At 43.7% G+C, this 10,596-nt stretch overlaps 1 protein-coding gene across 1 annotated transcript in view; it reads left to right on the top strand.

Annotated features, from left to right (window-relative positions):
• The first annotated feature begins 10,445 nt into the window (after nt 1-10,445).
• The window catches only part of PHF20 (PHD finger protein 20), a 138,312-nt gene continuing 138,161 nt past the window's right edge, over nt 10,446-10,596 (top strand). Inside the window, exon 1 of the mRNA XM_007447754.1 lies at nt 10,446-10,455. The gene's annotated coding sequence lies outside the window, so the exon portion shown is untranslated. The remainder of the gene's footprint in view (nt 10,456-10,596) is intronic.

The raw sequence follows: 10,596 nt of genomic DNA, 5'->3' as shown, positions 1-10,596 counted from the left end.
GATATATAGAGTTTGCCAATGTTCATAGTGTAAATATTTCCACTATGGCCTATTTTTCTTTTTAATATAGATTTTTTAAAAAAATTTATTTATTTATAGCTGTGTTGCGTCTTCGTTTCTGTGCAAGGGCTTTCTCTAGTTGTGGCAAGCGGGGGCCACTCTTCATCGCGGTGCGCGGGCCTCTCACTATCGCGGCCTCTCTTGTTGCGGAGCACAGGCTCCAGATGCGCAGGCTCAGTAATTGTGGCTCACGGGCCCAGTTGCTCTGCAGCATGTGGGATCTTCCCAGACCAGGGCTCGAACCCGTGTTCCCTGCATTGGCAGGCAGATTCTCAACCACTGCGCCACCAGGGAAGCCCCACTATGGCCTATTTTAACCTAGCAACTGTATATTTAATAATCAGCTCTTGCAAGCCAGTACAGGCTGGTTCCAGCATTCAGCTGTATGTCTGTGACATTGAGTGGGTTATTTATCCTGTCTTAAGTCTCAGTTTTCTCAGTGAAATATCTGTGGGATAATAATAGAACCTGCTTTATAAAACTGTGGCAAAATTAAATGAGTTAATACAAGTAAAGCATATAAATCAGTGGCTGACAGTTTAGTTTTATAATTTTTATTTTAATTATATATTTATTATGTGTACTTTTCTCCATATCCCACCAACAATGCTTTTTGCTATATTTTCCAATGTTTCTAACTGATGAACAGGTCTATCAAGTTCTGTGGCGTTCTTTGATCCATGGCCACCTAGTTTGTTGGCTATGATTTGCTGATAACCAACAAGTATAAGATTTTTGCAAACATTTCTCAAGATATTGACTTATTATTGTATTTCCCTCGTGTTCGTGACTATTCATTGATTTTTACCACTTGCCCATTGGCAATTCTCCTATAATGGAGTGGAATAGAGTCTCCCACTGAGGGTTTGGGGAGCAAAGAGGGGTCCAGGAAGCCTAATTTTGTATTCTACAGCACTTTCTCAATCTGTTCCAGAACTCTCAAATTCCCTGTATCTCCCTGCCTTGAAAATGTCTGTCTGTAAAGATGTTTGTGTTTTATTTCCTTTAGGAAGTTGGTCTTGATCCTGACCACCCTTGTTAGACTCAATCAATCCCTCATTATTGCTCCTCTTAGACTGTAATTCAACTTCATTGCTTATACTTTTGCCTTCACTACCAGATTGTGAGCTACTCTGGGAATATCAACTCCTTCTCCTTTATCTCTACCGGCCAGCTCTTAACATCCTGCCTGGAATGTGCTGGTTGTGTAACTACTGTTTGTTGAATTAGTTGGTGTTGCTTTGAAGATGCATCAGTACAGAGCCAAAGTGAGGAAGGATGAAAGAACTTCTCAGAAATAAAGTACATTGCCCAATGACAATTAAGTATAGAACAAGCAGGGCATGTTCTTACACAGACAGGAATTCTTCATGATTTAAAAGTGGGCTGTGTGGGCAAGTTGGAGAGTCAGAGGAGATTCCATTTGAAAGATTGATAAGGGCTAATTTGTGAAGAGGTTTCCATGCTCTGCTAAGAATAGTAGCAGTGGTGTGCTGCAGCATACTCATACCAGCTTATGAGTAAATTAATAAGTGTGCAGGAATTTTGTGAGCCAGTTGATCTCATATTAGCAGTCTTAAATCAGCCACAGTGTGAGTATTTATACTACAGATATCACAAATGTTACAAATCAACCTTTTCTTTTTTTCTCAGAGAGCTAGTTGTTCATAGGCCACTGAAAAGTTTTGGACATCACATTAAAAATCTCATAAGATTGTTATAAAGATTAAATGAGAAAATACATATGTAAAGTATTTAGAATGCCTGGTGTAATGGAAGCACTCCAAAAATATTATTTAGTGTTATCATTCATGCAAAATATTAAGCACCAGTTTTATGCTGTGTAGCATTCCATGCACTGGGGATATAGCAATAAAGAAGACAAAGTCCCTGCACTCAAGAATTTCAAATTCTAAAGATATGAAACAGATTATTAACAGAAAAATAAATATGTAATATACTGGGTGGTGATAAGTGCTTTGAAGAAAAATAAATGAGATTAAGGGAGATAGAGAAAGACAGGATACTGTTTTATTTAGGGTGGTAAGGAAAGCCTCTATGATAAAATGACCCTTGAACAGAGATCAGAAGGAAATGAGGTGCTCAGTCTTATGGGTATCTGGGGATAGATTTTTCCAGGCAAAGGGAACAGCAAGTATAAAACCCCAGGGAGATGTGAGATTAGTGTGTTCAAGAAAAAGCAAGGATGCTAGTGCAACTGGAGTGAGCAACGCAGAGAGAACAGAATTTGAGGTCAGAGAGCTGGGGAACACAAGAGGCGGATCAAGAATGGCTGGTAGGGCTTCCCTGGAGGCGCAGTGGTTGAGAGTCCACCTGCCAATGCAGGGGACACGGGTTCGTGCCCCGGTCTGGGAGGATCCCACATGCCGCGGAGCAGCTGGGCCGCTGAGCCTGCTCGTCTGGAGCCTGTGCTGCACAATGGGAGAGGCCACAGCAGTGAGACGCCTGCGTACCGCAAAAAAAGAGAGGAAAAAAAAATGGCTGGTAGGTAAAGATTTTGAATTTACTTTCAGTTAGAGAAGGCACAACATTATAAGGGTTTGTGCAGAGGAGTGGATGATTTGACATGTTTTTAAAGGGTCACTTTGCATATTATTAGTATTATGTTAGAATGGCAACTTGAATAGTTTGTAGAATTGGCCAGATTGGAGAGAGTTTGACAACAGGGGAACTAGAGGAGTCTCAACTGAGAATTTGGTGAGTTCAGGATTAATAAGCATGAGACCTGGAGTCAAACTGTCTGTGTTTAAATTATTCTTAGCAATGTGACCTTAGATGAATAACTTAACTTCTCTGGGCTTCCATTTCTTCAACTGCAAAATGATGATAATACATAGGACCTCTTTTCATGGGTTATTGTCAATATTAAATGAAATAATTCATGTAAATGGCTTAGTACAGTGCCTGGCAAACAATGAATGTTCAATAGATATTGTCATTATTTTTTTTTCCAAAAGAGATAAAAATTTGAAGTAGAATAGGAAGGGGAGACAGGCAAAGGTGAGTGTGGTGTGCAGGGGTAAAAGGAAAATTTGGAAACTCTATAAGAAATATAAATATAACTTATTTCTCCAACTGGCCTTTGAAAAGTCAGAGGTTTTACCCCGTCTTCCCTGGTGGGAAGACGCAGGCTCTCTAGGGTAGGAAGAGTTCAAAGTGTGTAGAATCCAGCTCTCTATGTATTCATAAGATTTCAACATTTAGGGTTTTATGGCACCCTTAGTTTCTACTTTAGCCAAGTTTCTGTCTCTATTTTACTTCCTACAATTGTAGGAGTGGGAAGAGGAAGGGTGATGATTCAGCATGTAGGGTAAATAAATCTTTGAAAAGCATAAAGGCCTTAAAAGTGCTTATGAAGTAGCAAGGAAAAAAAAAGACAGTGATATAGGCAAGGAAAGCAAGAGAAGTGGAACAAGGTGTGAGCGTACCTGTGATTACCCATTTTTCCATAATTGTCATCCAACAACTTTTTTGGAGGTACTATTTAGAGCGTGGAATTTGGAATCTAGATTGGACTTCAGTGACTTTTTTTAGGCCCAGGGGAACTGTGAGCTGGGTTGGGTAGGGTGACGTCAAGGAGGTTAGATTTCAAACTAACAAATGTGCAACAACTGAGAAGCAGGGGAGAGATTTTGGGTCTTAGTGCGTCAATAAGCGGGTAAGAAGGAGTCCAGAGGGGTGTGAGGGGCATCAATTATCAATGTTCTTCACCTCCCCCCACCTTTTTTAACCTCAAATGCACATAATTGTACCAATACATTCAATCACACATTTGCTTCTTGGCGCACAATTTCCATTAAGCGAGACACAGCCCCAGGTTTTTCTCTTTTTCCTTTTTTGAATATACAAGGCTGTTTATTGAAGCATTGTCCGTAAGCAACTGGAAACATCATTGTGGAAGATTGTCAGTAAGTGAATTGTTTATTACAACATTGTTTATAAACATTGGAAACAAAGTGAATGGTCCCTCTTTGAGTTATTCTTCCTTAGCCTCCCTTCCCTGTCTCATTTCCCTATAGCCCTGAGACCATCCATGTGTATATATTCATGGATAGAATTTTTTTATGTTGTTGAATTTATAGTATTTTCATTAGTGGCTTGTCCTTTGCATGTCTGATAGATATTTACCCCTACATCAAGATCATCAAGATAATTGCTAATACATCTTTTTTAAAGACACATAGTGGGAATTCCCTGGTGGTCCAGTGGTTAGGACTCAGCGCTCTCACTGCTGGGCCCTGGGTTTGATATCTGGTCGGGAAACTAAGATCCTGCAAGCTGTATGGTGGGGGGGGAAAAAAAAAAAAAAAAAAAAAAAAAAGACACATGGTGATGACTAGTGTGACATACATGGTTGTGGAAGTGGGTTGTACACATTCCTAGCTGGATAACTGGAATATCACTCATTTCACTATCAAGAATGCATGTAAGTGAGAATAACATTATGGGAATAATCTTGAAAGCATTTCTATTTCTTAAGCTATAAATAAATTGCAGATTTTAAGTGTTACAAGTAAAGATGACTTGTAACACATCTTGCAACTGTGGAGTTATATTTTGAGGGAATCTATAGCGGGTAACTTGCAATTTCCATCAAAATTATAAATGCAGGGCTTCCCTGGTGGCGCAGTGGTTGAGAGTCCGCCTGCCGATGCAGGGGACATGGGTTCGTGCCCCGGTCCGGGAAGATCCCACATGCCGCGGAGCGGTTGGGCCAGTCCCCCCCCCCCCTGCCGATGCAGGGGACATGGGTTCGTGCCCCGGTCCGGGAAGATCCCACATGCCGCGGAGCGGTTGGGCCAGTGAGCCGCGGCCGCTGAGCCTGCGCGTCCGGAGCCTGTGCTCCACAATGGGAGAGGCCACAACAGTGAGAGGCCCGCGTACAGCATCTGTCTCCTCAGGTAACTAGTATCCTGAATCATTCTTGTGGATGTTCTTACACTATACCAAATGTCTATACTACATACCATGTGCATATTTAGAAAAAAATATATTATCTTTTTTGTATGTCTAAATGCTTTATATAAATGATCTAATATTGTCTATGTATAGACAAGTACTGCATATATATATATATATATATATATATATATATATAAATGCATATACCCCTGTGGCTCAGTTCTCCCATATCAGAGAATAGACTACAGTTCTGTCTGCACACGTGTTGAAATATGTCTAAATGAAACATAGTTTTTAAATTGCCAGGGATTGGAAACAACCCAAATGTCCTTAAATAGGGGACTGATTAAGCAAGTTTTAGTATATACACACAAGAAATACTATGTAGCAGTAAAATAAAACAAGATAATGAGAAAGTTATTTTTATACCATTGTACAAAATGTACAAGGTGTCCAAAATGTGTTTAGTGACAAAATTAAGGTGGAGAACACCATGTATCAATGCTTTCTTTTGTGTAAAAAGTTCAAAATATATTTGAACTTATATTCAGCTTTGCTTATACTCATAAAGAAATACTGGAAGGATTCATAAGAAAGTAAGAGTTGGTGGTGCAGTGGTTAGGACCCAGTGCTTCCACAGCAGGGGGCATGGGTTCCATCTCTGGTGCGGGAGCAAAGATAGGAGCAAAGGGAGACTTTGTATTGTATACCTTTTATATAATTTCTGGAATTTGAATCATGGGACAGCATGACTATTTAAAATTAAATTACAAGAAATCTGGGGAGTGAACTGGAGTCTAGCAGATTTTTAGAGACTGTTTCTTTAATTGACTTCTTTATAGCTTCCATTCCAGTAGTCTCTGGGGCTAAACTCCTCCCCCTTTCTCTTTATCTCTAAACTGGCAAAAGTTTCAACCTGCAAGAAACAAGTATTAAGTATGCTTAAATTACAGGGAACAGTGCTAGGTACTGGGACTCCCAAGGGACAAAGGAGAACAGAACATAGTCCCTGCCCTTGAAGTGGTCCAGGTGGATTTTATCCCTCTCTTTAGTGGCTATAGCAAGAATAAAAAACGTCCTTCTCTCCCTGCCCCTACCCCCTCCATATAATCTTGCAAAACGCTGGAAATATATTGGAATTCCTACTTAATTCTCCTCCCCCTCACTTGGAGAGCAGTAAGGCTTGAGGAGCTCAGTAACTTTCCATCAGGCCCAGATTATAGAGACCTCAGACCAGGGCAAAGACTCAACCCACTTCCCTTGGGCCCCTGGTGCCTTGTGGAGGTTCTTGGACCTCAGATGCTGCTGTGACTGTGGTTTCCGACTTCCTGAGTTCTCACACTCAGCTTGGTGCTGCAGATGTCATACCCCTGTTCCTGCTTTGGAGACTGACATGCTCAGGCTTGGTGATACTCTGAGTACATGGGATCTGTGGGTGTGAGTCACAGCCAAGGGGCTTGCTTTTCTGTTTTAGTTTTCCCCGTTTCCCTTGACAGACTGATTGTAAATGCCTTGGGGTTGCATAAGGGCAGAGTATAAGGGTTTGCTGGGTAGAGGTTGAGAAAGATCAGTTTTCTAATTGAATATCCTATCTCAGTTCTTTAATTCTGCATTTCTTTAGCTAGGGACATTGAATACTCTAGACAATGAATCTAGTAAGAAAGCAATTGGAAAATTATTTATATAGAACTATGCAGTACACTCTCACATGTTATTTAACTTAATCGTGATAATTCTATGAATGAGGGTAAATATCATCCCATTTTACAGTTGAAGAAAAGTGATGCTTAGGGAGAGAAAGGACACTTCCATGCAGGTATTGATTATCTCTGGTGCTACAGTATATTCTCGTGTGTATGTAGGGTTTCATTGTGGAGCTGTCATCTTATGTGCTGGGACCACAGTTCTGAAATGGTTGGAGAGATTCTACTCTCTGAAGTTGAGGCTGCTGTACATTCATTCTATCACTTGTTCACTCAATCACAACTATTAATTGAATGCCTATCTAGACAAAGAAAGGTTCTAGGTAAGAAAGAATTGGGAGGTTGAGACCAACTACTAGTGAGATGCTGGGGAGGGCCTTAAGGAAGAATAATGGAAGTTGCTAAAGAGGCAGTGGTGAGACCTGGAGTTTAGACCAGAACTTTTCAAACTGGGATTCTGTGACTAGCAGCCCAGGACCATTCAGTTCAGAAGCAAGCAAGCCAGGTTTCCGCAGGGGTTTTTTTGTTTATTTTATTTATTTTTGGCTGTGTTGCGTCTTTGTTGCTCCACGCAGGCTTCCTCTGGTTGTGGTGAGCAGGGGCTACTCTTCGTTACAGTGCGCGGGCTTCTCATTGCGGTGGCTTCTCCTGTTGTGCAGCATGGGCTCTGGGAGCACGGGCTTCAGTAGTTGTGGCACTTGGGCTCAGTAGTTTTGGCTCGCGGGCTCTAGAGTGCAGGCTCAGTAGTTGTGGCGCATGGGCTTAGCTGCTCCATGGCATGTGGGATCTTCCTGGACCAGGGCTCAAACCCGTGTTCCCTGCAGTGGCAGGCGGATTCTTAACCACTGCGCCACCAGGGAAGCTCTCCACAGGTTTTTTAATCAGGAAAAGCTTAACTCCCAAGGTATTTCATTCATACTTGTATGAAGTTATTTTTGTCTGGCCAGCATCAGTCCTCCCCCTCTCTTTTCATTTGGGGGGATATCCTTAGGGGAAAATCGTTTCTCTCTTCCCCTGGCAGCCTAGACTAATCCATGTGACCTGAGATTGACCAATCAACATCAGCTCCCCGCCAAGACTTTGCCTCTTGAGTGAGTGACTCAAAGACAAAGGGATGTTAGGATTGAATCCCAGCTGTGATGTGTGGTGCTGCTGGCTGCAGAAGCTGCTGTTTCTTGCTGGAGCTGCTCTGTGCTGCTTATTTTCCAAGGCTGCCCTCCTGTGCATGCTCTGGGTCCCCAAACATCCTTGTAATACATGTTTCTTTTGTTTGTACTTGCAACAGTGTCCATGTTTGTATTTGCAACAGACAAAAAGAATTTTAACTTACAAATTGTGATGATTTCTTTACCAGGATGTAAACTCCTTGAGAGCAGGGCCTAAATCTCATTCTGTTCTGTGTCTTTTTTTTTGGCTGCACTGCCAGCATGTGGGATCTGACCCACCAGGAATCAAACCCGTTGCCCCTGCAGTGGAAGCACGGAGTCTTAACCACTGCACCGCCAATGAAGTCCGCTGCTCTGTGTCTTTGATGCTCAGCTCAAGCCTGGGTCTCTATATTTGCAGGTTGAATATGTAAAGAAACATGTTATATTTGTATGGGGCTATGGATTCGTGGCATGACTTCGGTTGCGGGGCAAAAAAATTCTCTATATGCTACAATAGCCACTAAAATCTGAGCAATTTCACGTTAATAAACATAAACCCAGAGGATCCTGGGAAGGTCCTTTCTTCCTGTATCTGAGCCCTTATCCGAGTTCATGTAGGTACTTTTGGTCCTCAAATTCCAGAAGGTGTTTTAAATTTTTTAAAAAATATGGAACACTTTGGGCTTCCCTGGTGGCGCAGTGGTTGAGAGTCCGCCTGCTGATGCAGGGGACACGGGTTCGTGCCCTGGTCCGGGAAGATCCTACATGCCGCGGAGCGGCTGGGCCGGTGAGCCATGGCCACTGAGCCTGCGCGTCTGGAGCCAGTGCTCCCCAACGGGAGAGGCCACAACGGTGAGAGGCCCGTGTACCGCAAAAAAAAAAAAAATATATATGGAACACTTCACTAATTTGCATGTTATCCTTGGGCAGGGGCCACACTAATTTTCTCTGTATGGTTACAACTTTTGTATATGTGTTGTCAAAGTGTGTACAGCTGAACCTTTTGTCCCTGGTTTCCTAGAAGCTCTCCCTAAGCACTGCTCTCTGCCCTGACTACATCAGCTCAGGAAATCCTCTCTTCAGCCTCCAGTCCAGATTTGAAAAGACCACTCCTATGCAGCCAGGTCATTAAAGAAGAATCTACTCATTATTTTCAATTATCATTTTTCCCCCCAAATATTCTCTTTCCTTTCATTCCTTCCACAGATACATAATGAGCATCTACTATTTGTCAGGTTCTGACAATTCAGTAGATACAAGATAGTTCCTAACTCTAATTTTGGGGAAAAAGACAAATAAAACCAAGAGAACAAACAAATTAAATAATTACAAACTATGTTAAGTTCTCTGATGAAAATGAACAGTGATAAGGTAGAGAGCAATTTCCCTGTATGAGGCAGGAGATCAAGGGGAGCACTTTCTAGCTAATGTAGTCAAAGAGGACCTCACCGAGGAGATGACAAACTGAAAGCTGTTAAAGGGTTAGTTTTGCAAAAACCAACAGCCTAGTCAATGGCCCAGTGTCTGGACAGAGCTTGGAGAGAACCATAGAAATGATAGCAAGTCAATGTAGCCAGAGAAATAGCAAGGGTGGAGGATGTGATGGAGAGATTGGTTGTTCTAAGCAGGGCAGTGACGTGATTACATTTACATTTAAAAAGTGCAATCTAGCTGCCTTGTTTTTCCAAAGTAAAATAAAGTCATTGTTGCCTTCCTAAATAACAAATGTTAAGCATTCCTCTTTGGAATTTCCCAAGTCCCAGTGGGAAAACATCTCAGACCCTTGGGGGGTGGCTGCAACTCCGACCTGGTCCCCTGAGGCAGAATACTGCTCCTCGCCACACCAGCAATTGGAATCCTTTCCTACGAGCTAATGAAGTGAAGTGGAGTCGGGGGGAATGAGTACAAAGGCCCTGAGGCGGAAAGGAACCTGGCTTGTTTGAGGACTTGAAAGATGCTGAGAACTGAGAATGTGGGGGAGCTGAGTGCGTGCCAATGTGAGAGAGGAAAGTTAGGTACAGACTCTGAAGAGCCTGGCACACAGTGAAGATTTAGATCTTAATCTGAAGAACAGCGGGCAACGGGCTTTGAGCAGGGGATGGCTGTGAATATAGTTGCGTTTTGAAAAGCTCCCGCTGTCTGGGTGTGAATGGATTGGAAGAGGAAAGAGTAATCGGGTGGAGAGGACAACCATCATCTAGGAGAGAGGTGATGGTGGACTAGACTGGAGGGCTGGCAGCAGGATGCAGAGAAGTAGGAGGCTTCGAGATGCATTCAGGAAGCAAAATTAACAGGTGATGGATAGTGTCCAGTCCTGGCCTTCGTGTGATCACAGTGGATACGAGTGAGAGGGGACTTCGTGCTCCGGACCCGGGAGAAGGCCTGTTACCGCGCGTCAGGGCAGTGGGCGTGTCCCGCCCGAGCCGTCGCCACGGTGATCGGGTGGGGCGGGGCCGAGGGCGGGGCAGCTGAGGCGCTGCGTCACTCGGTGGAGTCGATGGTGCGTGTGTGTGGGGGGCGGGGGATACGCTGGGCGCGTCCCCGGGGTCACGTGGTGCGCAGCACGCAGAGTCCTTCAGTCGGTTGGACCCGGAGCGGAGCAGCCGGAGCGGGGCTGTGAGGTGAGTTCGCGGCAAGGCGCGGCGAGGTGAAGCCGGCTGGTTGGGGCAGGGTCGGGCCGGGCCCGCGTCGCGCGCGTGCGCGCGCGCGCCGTGCTGGCGGGGACGGTGACGGACGCCACCGCTGCTCCGGTCTCCTACCCG

Source organism: Lipotes vexillifer, unplaced genomic scaffold, assembly GCF_000442215.2.
Source record: "Lipotes vexillifer unplaced genomic scaffold, Lipotes_vexillifer_v1.1 scaffold397, whole genome shotgun sequence".
Classification (NCBI taxonomy): Eukaryota; Metazoa; Chordata; class Mammalia; order Artiodactyla; family Lipotidae; genus Lipotes; species Lipotes vexillifer.
This window is presented reverse-complemented; position numbering and strand designations above follow the sequence as displayed.